Here is a 12,392-nt window from a genome sequence, read left to right on the forward strand (position 1 = left end):
TAATTTAAGATATAATTTAACTGCCATGTCAGGGAATATGGTGAGGTGATACTCTACTCACATTCTGGTCTGGGCCATTGTATCCTTCTGACCTAAAATCCTTTTGGAGATATATGCATTGCATATCTGTCTATTCTATCACAAACTGTTAAACAGACAGTACGCTCTGTGAAACAGCAAATTTTCTAGCTGAGAGATGACTGTGTTTCACTGACATTCAAACTTCTTTTTTTTTGAATCAGGTGCCTTATTCTGCAAAATTCTAGGTGCTGTCAGGGATGTTCTGCATGCCTGTAACTGCTGCTCGGAAGAGATGGTACTTGGTATTTTGCGTGTTTGGTCATAGAGGGAATTTAGAACAAATTAAATTGTAAATGTGTCCAGGGTTAATTACCTTTTCCTATTTTAAAATAATGGAATGCTAATTCTCCAAAACAAAGGCTAAGAGTGATAAGGCAGGACTCATGCAAAGCAGAGAGTTTTCATGTTATCAGGTGCATATTAATACTATAAGAAACAAAACTAGACATTCGGTACATATTTTATTATGACACGAAGTATGTGTTCTGAGAAACAGCTATGAATACTTTTTCATCTTTATAGTGCTTTAAAATCAATATATTAGTCCTAGTACCTTAGAATGGCTGAGTAACATGCAACCTGTTTCTACAGTGGTATCCTCACAGTGCATGTGCATTAGGGCAGATTGGATTTTTGGGATCAAAGTGTAGGGATAATGTTTGAGCATTACTGACTTGGAAATTATTAAATTTGACTTTGTTGAAAATTAGTTTGAAGACACTTATTCTTGGAAAAGCTCGCTTCTTGAAGAATGAATTTGACTTTTTAGCAAAAAAAATTCAATGTGAGCAAAACACTGAGATAATTTAAAAATAATACTTCTCCCTATCTAGGACAGGAACCTAAGGGAATGAGCAGTAAACCCAGCTTCTTTATTTTAATTGTAGCTCCTATCACAACAGGTAAATAATTAATGGAGGCTGCGTAATTAATTCTCACATATGCAGTTATTTTTCTGGTTGAATAAGGATTGGTGAGAGCTGACTCTATGAAAGAAGGATGTAACCACTGGGGTGTGTACCTAGAGCAATTGGCATTGCTGAGGCAGGAGGCAAGCATGAATCTGACTGTGATGAAGGCTAGAAAAACTGTTGAACCAAATCTGGCTCTTAGTTTCTTTATATGAGCAGTAAGAAGCACTTACTGTCTAGTGCTGGAAGAATGTTTTCATAAAGATGGTTGGAAGCAGATTCTACTCTCTGACCTTAGATAATGCCAACATGATTCACCTCTCCTGACCCTCTAACCAGCTCTGAAACAGTCATTTGGCATTCCTTATTCATCAGAAGACTGCAAGTGCTGAGATCATTAGTCAAGTTGGAAGACTGTGAACAGATGCTTCACACTGGTCCTGGTGCTTACACTGCTTGCAGGAAAGTACTGACTACAAGCTGTACACTCAACTTGGTGCATGTGATTTATCATGTATGAATACTGCAATTTTCCTCTTACCAAGTCATGACTAAATTGTGTCACCTTCTTCCTGCAGTGGAAGGATTCTCCATGTCTCTTTGCTGAGTTGCTCCTGCTACAAGTCTAGACATCAACAGAACTCTTCCTGCTTTAATCCACTGTAATTAAAGGGAGCCATGTCCATCATGTTCACGTGCTGTGAACCATGTCTGACACCAGATCAATCACACGGCCTTCCTTTATGATCACAGCTCTGGAGGCTGGAATATTTAATTTAACTTTTCATCCTTTCAAAAAATAGTCCAGACAGCTTTATGAGGGACTCTGCTCTCTTTAATTGGTGCATGCACAGTTTTAGAGTGTCCTTCATTAGCATACAGAAACACAGAATCATAGAATCCTTTAGATTGAAAAAGACCTTTAAGATCATCAAATGCAACTGTTAACCTGGCACTGCCAAGTCCACTACTAAACCACGTGCCTGAGTGCCACATCTACATGTCTTTTAAGTACTTCCAGGTAGGGTGATTCAGCCACTTCTCTGGGCAGCCTGTTCCATTGCTTGACAACCCTTTCCATGATGAAATTTTCCCTAATATCCAATCTAAACCTCCCCTGGTGCAGCTTAAGGCCATTTCCTCTTGTCCTGTCACTTGTAACCTGGGAGAGGAGACCCACCTGGCTACGACCTCCTTTCAAGTAGTTGTAGAGAGTGATAAGGTTCCCCCTGAGCCTCCTTTTCTGCAGGCTAAACAACCCCAACTCCCTCATCTGCTTCTCATTAGACTTGTGCTCCAGACCCTTCCTCAGCTTCACTGCCCTTCTCTGGACTTGCTCCAGCACCTCAGTGTCTTTCTTGTAGTGAAGGGCCCAAAACTGAACACAGGATTTGACATGTGGCCTCACTTGTGCCAAGTACTGATGATCACTGCCCCAGTCCTATCATCCAAGGGAAAATCAATTGACAATACACTGGAAGTTGGTAAACAGAGAAAAGACAGCTTCTAAAGGGAGCCTTTAGAAAGTTTCTGGTTGGAAAATAAAGTATTTCAAACAAGATGCACTGGTATATTCTAGCCTGCTGACACAGATAAAGCTTTTAGCTGGCTAACCAAACTGTGTTCACAGCAGATTGATGGTGTTAGTTTGAACTTATTTTAGAAATAATGATAAGAAAAAGATTCCTGTGATGAAGTATGTTATGTAGATGACTACCACATTTCTCTATTAGGTAACTATAAATTTATACTGAGGTACGTTAGAGAGAAAAATTATATCTGAAGAGATTTCTTATTTGACCTTGGGCAAGTTTTTATTCTTTCTATGCCTCGATTTCCCATCTGTATAATGGAGATAACAGGATTTTTTTAATCCTTTAAACTGTATGTCAGTGCTGTTCAGATTTTAACCTTCTTGAAGTAAAGACGTGTTCATACCACTGGTACATTCAGCGTTTTGAGCAATGATAGCAAATCTTATTTGGAACTGCTTTTGTGCTCATAATTTAAAATTATTTGATTTCAAGTAAGATTTGAGTGTGCATTTTTACTTAATTGTGGTCAGAATAAAGTAGAAAAACTTCATGTAGCTGCAAATTAAAACTTTGGCAACAGGAATATAAGGATGAAAACTTTTTTTCTTGGTCTGTGATTACTACTGTAAGGAATTTATTTTAGGACATGAAGTCTTCATGACCTGTTTCCTGTTTATTTTTTTGGCAGATATTCCAAGGTCTGTGCTACTGAGCTTTACAAAGAAGTAGTGAAATGCAGAGTTTCCATTTTTGAACCCCACTCTGTACTTCTGATGTATCACATGATATTTCTCATGTCACAGATGCACAAGCCAGATAAAAATTGTACAGTCTTCACCTCACCTCCTCCAAACGCTCTTTTCAGATGCTGCACGCAAATAATGTAACCTTTATGGACACAAATTATTTTTCACTCTTTAATCCTTCACAGAAAAAAAAAAAGGAAAAGTTTCATTACAGCGGTTACCTATCTTCTTTTTAACAGCATCTACATTTCCTTTGGACCCTCTTCGCATCTTTCTGAGGAACTCTGATCTGTCATAACTTTGATAGTAAAACTAATGAAAAGTAACCTAAATTCATAAATACTTATAAAAAGAGCTGTTGTACAGAATTTGCAAAGGAGAAGTAGCTGTTCATACCCAATCTTTAATGACATGGAATTGTTGTCTTTGAAAGCCCTTTTGTGTATTAGACTGCTATATCTAAATTGCACGTACTGCAGCACCGTGCTAAATATACTGTATAAATAACACTTGCAACACCTTGGTCACACAGCCCAAAATTACAAATGCACTTCTGTCAGATAGCTGTTTCAGCAGTGAGGCCTAGAGAAATAATCTTACCTGACTTGCCACTGCTTAAGATACAAAAAAACATTCTCTTCCATTTTTTTAATTCAAAGAATTAATTTATACAACAGATTTCTTTTTCATCTCTTATAAAAATTTGGCTCCTAAATTTTACTACAATTACCTCATTTTCCTTAAAAAATGCATGGTATATGTCAATGGCTGCTAGGTTAACTCTGCATGTGGTCTCAAGTATATTGCAAGAATTTTTCCTGTTAGGCATTCTTAACTAATGGGTTAATAATGCTCCTTCTCCTGTTTTTGCTTCTGAGAGTGGTGTGAGAACTTTGCTTGTCTGTCATTTCTAAGTGAGTATCTTTCTGGGCATCTTCTGTTTGGAGGATGATATGGCACAGCAGCAAGGATTCCCTAATCCCCTGGAGATAAGTTATGTGGAATCCCAACCCAGAGTCCTGTCCCATCAGGGAGATAAATCATGTTTCTGGATTCAGCCTCCTCAAGCCGCTGAGGAGGAGGTGGAATCCATTGTTAGTGTAGGGTTATAGAGAATTCTTTCTCTGGGTGACATTTGCTTGTCACTACCAAAGAAAATATGTGCCACAGGCTGCTTTAAATAGGGCAAATCACTTCATGCCTAAATATATATTGCAGGGCTGTTCCTACATTTAATGCAAAGGGCATAATTGTATAAAAGTCATTTGTTCTCTGTACATTTATCAAAGTTGAAGATTTTTGTTTCCTTTATGAAACTAAGAAAATCTCATCTCTTATTCAAGGAAATGGCATGAAGCTTTGTCAGGGGAGGCTTAGGCTGGATATTAGGAGAAGGTTTTTCAACCCAGTGGTTGGGCACTGAACAGGGCTCCCCAGGGAAGTGGTCACAGCACCAAACCTGCCAGAGTTCAAGAAGAGCTTGGACAATGCTGTCAGGTACACGTTGAGATTCGTGGGGCTGTGCAGGGCCAGGAGTTGGATGGATCCCTTTCGATTCAGGATATTCTATGATTCTTGATATTGCATTTTTAAAGTGGAATAAATTTAGGATCATTCTGGTAACTGTTAAATAATAACAGCACATCACTGCTGAGAAATACTACATTTGAAGAGGTAGGAAATAATTGAAAAGAAAGTGTCAGGACAGATATTGGCGTACCATGAGGTTAGACTAGGTGATATATTTGCAGAAGGTGGACAAAGGTTTGGCACACTAACTGATCAGGAGGTGTCAGGACAACTGTAAATGCTTATATATTGAAAGTATATAAATTACTATCACTTTGTGCTAAGAACTGCAGATAGTCATTAGGATGCAACTAAATTAGAATACACAGCCTGATTTATAATTAAAGTTGTTGGTTTACAAACAACGTAAAAGGAAATGTTACATGGCCCAGAGGACTGCCAATACTAATGGAATTTAATAATACTTTATCCTGGGGGGTCTAAGCTATACACACAGGGCTCCTGTTATTTAGCAGATGTTACAGTGCACTGGCAACACAAAAGTAATCTAAACAAGAATCACATAATTCATGTGATTTCAAAGCTGAGATGAGTAGATCTAAATTAGAAAAGGACAAATGTTTATGCCAAATGGCCATAGACATCCCACTCTTCTCAAATCAGAGCTATTTATTGTTAGAAAACAGATGAACTACCAGTAGATAATGAGCAGTTTGAAGTTATGATGTGCAATAGCATCTTGTAGAAGCCTATTTATAAAGACATTCTGGCCATGATTCATTGACTAAATGTAGGTGTTTGTCATTTGAGGTGTTGTGAGGTATCTTGTGGCCTCTGTCAAACCTTCAAAAATGTGTAGGTCTCCCTTGAGTCCCATGCCTTGGCAGATAAAACGAACTGTTAGTTGTTTTGTAGAAATCTTGCATGCCTTATGAAGACTGAAGGAGCATTAGATTTCTATGTTTAGCCAACTGAGTTGAGCCTTTTATATATGTGAGGAATTACAAGAGATAATTTTACATTTGTAGAGTTTTTAGATTTCATTACAATTTTATTCATTCTAGGAGGTGAAGTTCTGCTCTCTATGTCAATTCAAAGACATATATGCTTAAATTTTAATGAAAAAAACCCATACCATTCTTAGTGCTATTTGATCTCTTGAGTTAGCATGAAACAAACTGGATCTGCCTAATTTTTAGGAATTGTCAACCTAGTGATTGCAGTTTTCATTTAATAATGGTACTTGGTACTGTGCAAATATAAGAAGTGAGCTTTCCAAGATGTGGTGGGTGACATAAAATGATGATAGTCTAGCTTCAGATAGCTTGGTTTTGCATGCAGAATTGGCTGCTACTGAAAGCACTATAGGGGGGAAAAAACCCCTCCATTTTCCATTCTTAATATCTCATCTGAGCTTCCTATGTCAACAGTTTGGAGCAGAATCTTTTATACATATGCTTAGCACAGATGATCAGGTCCTCCCCAAGAGGCGACAATACGATGATATTTCTATGATTGGTCAGAGGACAGGGAAAGAAAGCACCTCATTAAAAGTGAATAAAACAAATATTATAGGTGAACAAGTGTGAGGAATTATTTTTAACAGTAATTCTCATTTATGTTCTATGAAATCTTGAAAGATATTCAGGCCCTATATGTCACTGTAAGAGAACTGTAGTACAAATTTTACAGTAGTGTCTCAATCATATGTAAAGGCATAAAATGTTGCTATTTTATTTATATAAAAGGTAAATAAATTTATATAAAAGGTAATATAAAAATACCATCTGGATTCCCAGGATGAGATAAATTCACAATCATAGTGAACTAAGATCAAAGCCTTTTATACAGTAATTGCATACTGGTACTAAGCTCACTTAACATTGCTTTCCCTACCATCTGAAATTATTCTTTGGAATTCTGAACTGCTACCTGTCTTTCTGTCCAAAAGGCTGTTTAAGGAAAAGATCTTATTCCTGCCAAAAATCTCATAATCCAAAAACATTTAAGAGATATTTGTTGTAACTGAAGGTGGAAAATTCTTCTTCCATTCACAGTATGAGGTGTGGAATTGCATATTGAATTTTTCCATCCCCTTAAGGTATGATATTTACAGATTCTTAGTGAGTAACTCCGAAAAAAAAAAAAGTACTTTTCCGTGCCAAAGGAATCAAATGCTGGCTGCTCTGCAACCATTGTTTTCGCTTTTAGGAAGAAATGGATAGCTTGTAACTGCTTCTGCATACTCTACCAGTTAATGGATTACTTTGATGTTTTTATTACACTATTCATCTCTGTTTGTTTGTGATTTTCTTTATGGAAACAGATTCCTATCTAATTTCCCCTCTTGATAATGTACAAAATACTTAGAAATGCTGTATTAATTCCTTGACATTTTATAGAGGGTTCACAGTTCACAGAAATTGCTGAAAAGAAAGTGAAGACCTTTTACTAGCATGTTATTACAGAATGAAGTCATCTATTTCTGCTTCAGTTCAGTGAAATACTTAATTTGTACTTTGAACCTGTTCTTAAAGACTTGGGTATTTTTGAATCTGGCCCACAAGTACAGGATATCTTCTTTTAATATCTTTGAGACACTTTTTCAAAGAATAATAATAGACCTTATATAGTACTTTGGTCATAGTGCCAAAGGGTTTTGTAGTGGAGACTCATAGCAATATTTTCATTCTATGGTTTCTTTTACTCAATTTCATATGCAAATGTGCATATTTAGTTTCTCTCCAGTATGGGCTACAATAAATATGAGATTGTAAGAAAAAGCAGCAAAAGGAAACTACTCAGAAAAAAAACATTAGGGTTAAGACGTGATTTGTTCTCTCAAAGTAGGTTAAATAGTAGGAACATAGTACATCCCTTTCCAAGAGGAAAGCAAACTGAGATTGACGAAGTTTTAGAATTTCATTCAGTGTATTAGTAAATATGTAAATGTGTGTAAATAGCAGAAGCTCAAAATAATAAATTACTTCAACTGGGTAACAGCAGAGTGTTAGGATGATTTTTGCTTTTTTTGTATCACTGCCATTTAGTGGAGTGTCTTGGTGAAACTAAGGAAGGCTTTTTCCTATTGATTAATTGCAAGGAAGGGCTCATTAGAAAGCTGTATTGGGGTCATACATGAGGAGATGTGGGAACGCAGTGACCTCTGCATTTGGAAGTGCTGAGCACCCATACAAGATCTCAAACATTATTTTTTTCTGGGCAGCTGAATGAAAATTTTGCTTAGAGGTCCACAATGAAAAAGAAAGAATGGAAATCCCTGCTTTTCAGAAAGGAATAGCAAATTGTCGATTTTGCTGGACAGAAGTTGATTCACATTTTTAGAACCATCTTCAATTTGAATTATTCCATTGCAAAATTAAACAGAGAAACAATTTAATGTGAGACGAGTTTGAAAAGGTTGGACTGTTTATGTAGGTGTATAACCTGAAGGTTATAAAAAAAGATTATTTTGATTTTGCCTTTTCGCAGAATAAAAGAAAAAAGTACCAAATACTCTGAAATTGGAAATCATGCCAAATGTAATTTTTAAAGGTAGTTACTATGCTATAGAGGTCTCCAAATGTAATAAAGTTGTGCTGGTTTAGAGGTAAACCATCAGGGGAAATGAACCCAACTCAAAAGAGAGATTATAAATCAGAATAACAATTTAATAAAATAATACAATAAGTATGATTATACAGACAAACAATTGGTTTTAACCCACAAAACCCAAATGTATAACCCAGCACCCCGGAGCATGAACAGAGTGGTGTTCATTGGGCCCCCTAAGTCCAAAGTAAAAGGAGAGGGGAAAACCCACTGGTGAGAGTGCTGTTGCAGTCTGGTCGAGAGTGGTGATTGCAGTCTGGTTGAAAAGTGGTGGTTGCAGTCCAGTCGAGAGTGGTGGTTGCAGTCTGGTTGAGAATGGTGGTCTGCAGTCTTCCTCTGGGTCCCACGAGTGGTTAAAAAAGTCCCAAGACCTCAAGATTATATATCCTCCAGTTCAGGCAGGAATGCCCAATGGGTATGAGGACAAGAGCATCCTCTTATCTCGCAGGCCTCTTAACACCCAGTTTATAGACTGAGGAGTCAGGCCTGCTCTGGGCAGAGGGTGTAAATGGTCTATTGATAACAGTTTCTGGGAAATGGCATGGAAGGCTATAGAATACATAGTTTTGGGTTACACCCATACAGTGATGAACTGGTCCCAACTGTTCTAACTAGGACAAAAGTATGCACTATAGAGACAATGAATTCTAGAATTTATTCTTTTTTAACAAGCACATTTTTCTATATGTATAAAACTGTCTCCCAATTTGGTATTGTCCCGGTTTCATCTGGGATAGGGTTAATTTCTTCTCAGTAGCTGGTACAGAGCTGTGTTTTGGATTCAGCATGAAAATAATGTTGATAACACACTGATGTTTTGGTTGTTGCTAAGTAGTATTTATCCTAAGTCAAGGACTTTTTTTATGTCTCATGCTCTGCCAATGATGAGGGGCACAACAAAGCTGGGAGGGAGCATAGCTGGCCAAAGGAATACTCCATGCCACAGAACATCATGCCCAGTATATAAACTGGTGGAGTTACCTGGAAGAGGGGCCAGTTTGGGTTCGGTGACAAGGTCTGGCATCAATCAGTGGGTGGTGAGCAGTTGTATTGTGCATCACTTGTTTTTCTTTATTATTTCCTTTTGTTTCAATTATTAAATTGTTCTTAACCTACAAATTTTACTTTTGATTCTTTTCCTCATTCCACTGGGGTAAGGGGGTGAGCAAGTGGCTGCATGGTGCTTAGTTGCCAACTGGGCTTAAACTACAATAGGTATGTATAGTGATATGTGTAGGGAGAAAACCCACATAAGATATTCAGAAGATTGTGATCATTTATATGTTTCATCATTCATAATTAAAAGATTATATGAAAATGTTATAATGAAGTATTTACAAAGTTAATTCTAGGTATGCATCTGTTCATCATTTGTTTCAATAGGAGAGGCAGGAATAAGTCAGTAAAAAATACATACAAAGTATTTTGTGCCACTTCACACAAACACATCACTGAAGCAAATAGCCTTGTACAGAAATATGTGTGTTTGTATAATAGGAATTTATTAAATAGATATTTTTGCTTTAATGGAAAAATATGCTTCAAGCAAAAAATCTCTTGTTAGTAAGGCTTAGGAAGAAACTTCCCTGGTAGGTACGTTATGCATTTTTGTTTTAGAGGGTTGTTTGACTCAATTTAAATTTTCTCGGTTTCTCATAGTATCTCTTAGTGTCTGTTGTTAGAGAGAAAATTCCTGTCTAAGGAGACCAGCACTTTGGTTGAGTTTGGTCATACTCATTTTTCTATTAGAGCTAATCTGATTTTCTGCTGGTACTGTGTGTAACTCAATTCCAAGCTAAACTGTTTTTAAAAGTAGTAGCATTTCCTTGAACCAGGTCATTTACCTGCATTTCATAGTATAATTCATGTTGCTTGGAGTCAGTATGTTGCATCCAGATTGAATAGGCAATCCTCCAGGATGGATGACAAGACCAAGCTAAAACAATCAGCAAAACCTTGGGCCAAATACTGAGATTCCAATTAATGATAATGAGATGAGACTTGCATATGTAGCAGTAAAGTACAGGAGTTCTGCAAACCCTATTTTCGCTTAGTGGCACCAGGGTAACCCACTGTTTTACTGTAATTTTATAAAACACTTTAAAGACAGTTCACCTATACTGTTGTTTTGGGCAGCTTTGTGGGATGTATTTGGTCATTTGTCTGAATAGCCCCAGGGTTTCTGATACTGTTCTGTTCCCATGCTTTCAGAGCCTCTGCAATCTTACAGCCTTGGGTGCCTTTGCTAGGCTGCTCACTTTTACACACAGACTAAAACTGCTCCCAGTTCACTCTACAGAACAATGAGATTTAAAATATGAATATTTGTTTGTGTATGAATATGAATATGATGATTTCTTAGCTTCTTGCTATTAGTATTCAGTTATGACATTATTGATATGGGTTAGAATTTAATTATTTTTGGGTTATAGTGAATATATTTGTGTAAGGTATTACAGCACCATGTTATACAGACGTAGTGGCAATGAGTCAGGAATTGGCACACAGTCTTCTGAGTCAGGATATTAGGGGGCATTGTGTACCAGAGGTACTTTCTTTTGGCTTAACTGCAGAGCTGACCATCTGTGGTCATAAAAGATCCTGGGAATATTTTTGTAATAACCTAGTTTGGTGACCAAATTTGATTATGAGTAATGGCATTTGAGTGAACTTTCCCAAATTACTCCTATTACTGCTCTTATAAAATATGCTTTGTCATGTTCTCATGTTGTCATATTTATATATGTAATTTTATGAATTTTAATTGGCTATTAATCATAGAAGTTCCAAACAAAACTATCATTGCAGATTGCAAAGCTGGGGAACACTCACATCCCTTGTGAATATTGATCATTATAATTATGCCTGTGTGCATAAGGCAGTTCAGACACTGCCTTGAGATTATTAAAGGTTTTAGTCTGCAAACAACATGACTACTTCTGTCCCGTTTTACTTCTTGGGCATAAAAGTCACTTATCACACTGTTCTTCCCAAGCATCCAAGCAATCTAAACAATGCGAAGTTCAGTGATCCGCAGGGATATTATCAATGCTATAAAGAATGCTGAATACAGATAAAAATAAAGGGCCTGTTGTGCCCTCAGGAAAGAAATAACTGCCCTTCATTTCTGTTTGAATTTAGGATAAATATTAAGGTGTTTGACTAGCTGATTGAAATGTGATGTGATTTGATTGTAATACATTGAAGGAACTATGTTAATTCCTATATTAATTTCCTTTGAAAATTCTTGCTGGATGTTTGTAGTTTACATACAGCTGATTCATACTTCTTTTTATTCTATTACATCTTAAAAGAATGCAAACATATGTGATGAATTTTGTAACTCTGCTATGATATAGGGATTATATACTGACAAAACTTAACAGAGCAAAACTTAACTTGAAATAAAACAGAGGAAAATGTTTAATAACCATGTCAAAAATATTTTTCTAGGTTATCCTTAAAATGGCAAATAACAAACTGGAACAGGATCTGATACATTTCCATTACTGATATTTTTTTCATCACTTCAGCAATGCCAGCCTTATCACCTCTGTGAATCAAAACCTTTTGAATTTCTGTGATGGAAACTCGAAGTGACATTGTGAGATATCAGAGAGTTGTCCTGTCTAGCAGTTTAGATTGCTTTAAGAGGCAGGGTTTTTTAAGAATGGATAAGTGTAGGTAGAAGCCTAAAATGGAAAAGTTTTGCTCTCCTTTGCAGGCAACCAAAAGAAGTAATTATTCCTTTGTATCTTCTGGCAGAGCCTAATGCCTATAATGATAGAAGTATTTTGACTGAAAAAAACCCCAAAACGCACAACACCACTCTGCCAGCTATTAAAGTATCATCTGACTGCAGGGTTTTTACATTGTTTATGGAAAGCCAAACACCTGACTTTGAGCTCTTCCAGTAGTTTATTCTTCAACCTGGGGGGAGCTGGATCCCTCACAGAGGCAGTGAACAGAGGGATTAT

The 12,392-nt window shown here is 36.8% G+C and overlaps 1 protein-coding gene across 1 annotated transcript in view; it reads left to right on the forward strand.

Moving 5' to 3' along the window:
* The window catches only part of GUCY1A2 (guanylate cyclase 1 soluble subunit alpha 2), a 150,888-nt gene that overhangs the window by 14,074 nt on the left and 124,422 nt on the right, over window positions 1-12,392 (forward strand). The gene's annotated exons all lie outside the window — the stretch shown is intronic.

Source organism: Manacus candei, unplaced genomic scaffold (genome assembly GCF_025592945.1).
Source record: "Manacus candei isolate 608988 ecotype Guabito, Panama unplaced genomic scaffold, ASM2559294v1 h1tg000014l, whole genome shotgun sequence".
NCBI lineage: Eukaryota > Metazoa > Chordata > Aves > Passeriformes > Pipridae > Manacus > Manacus candei.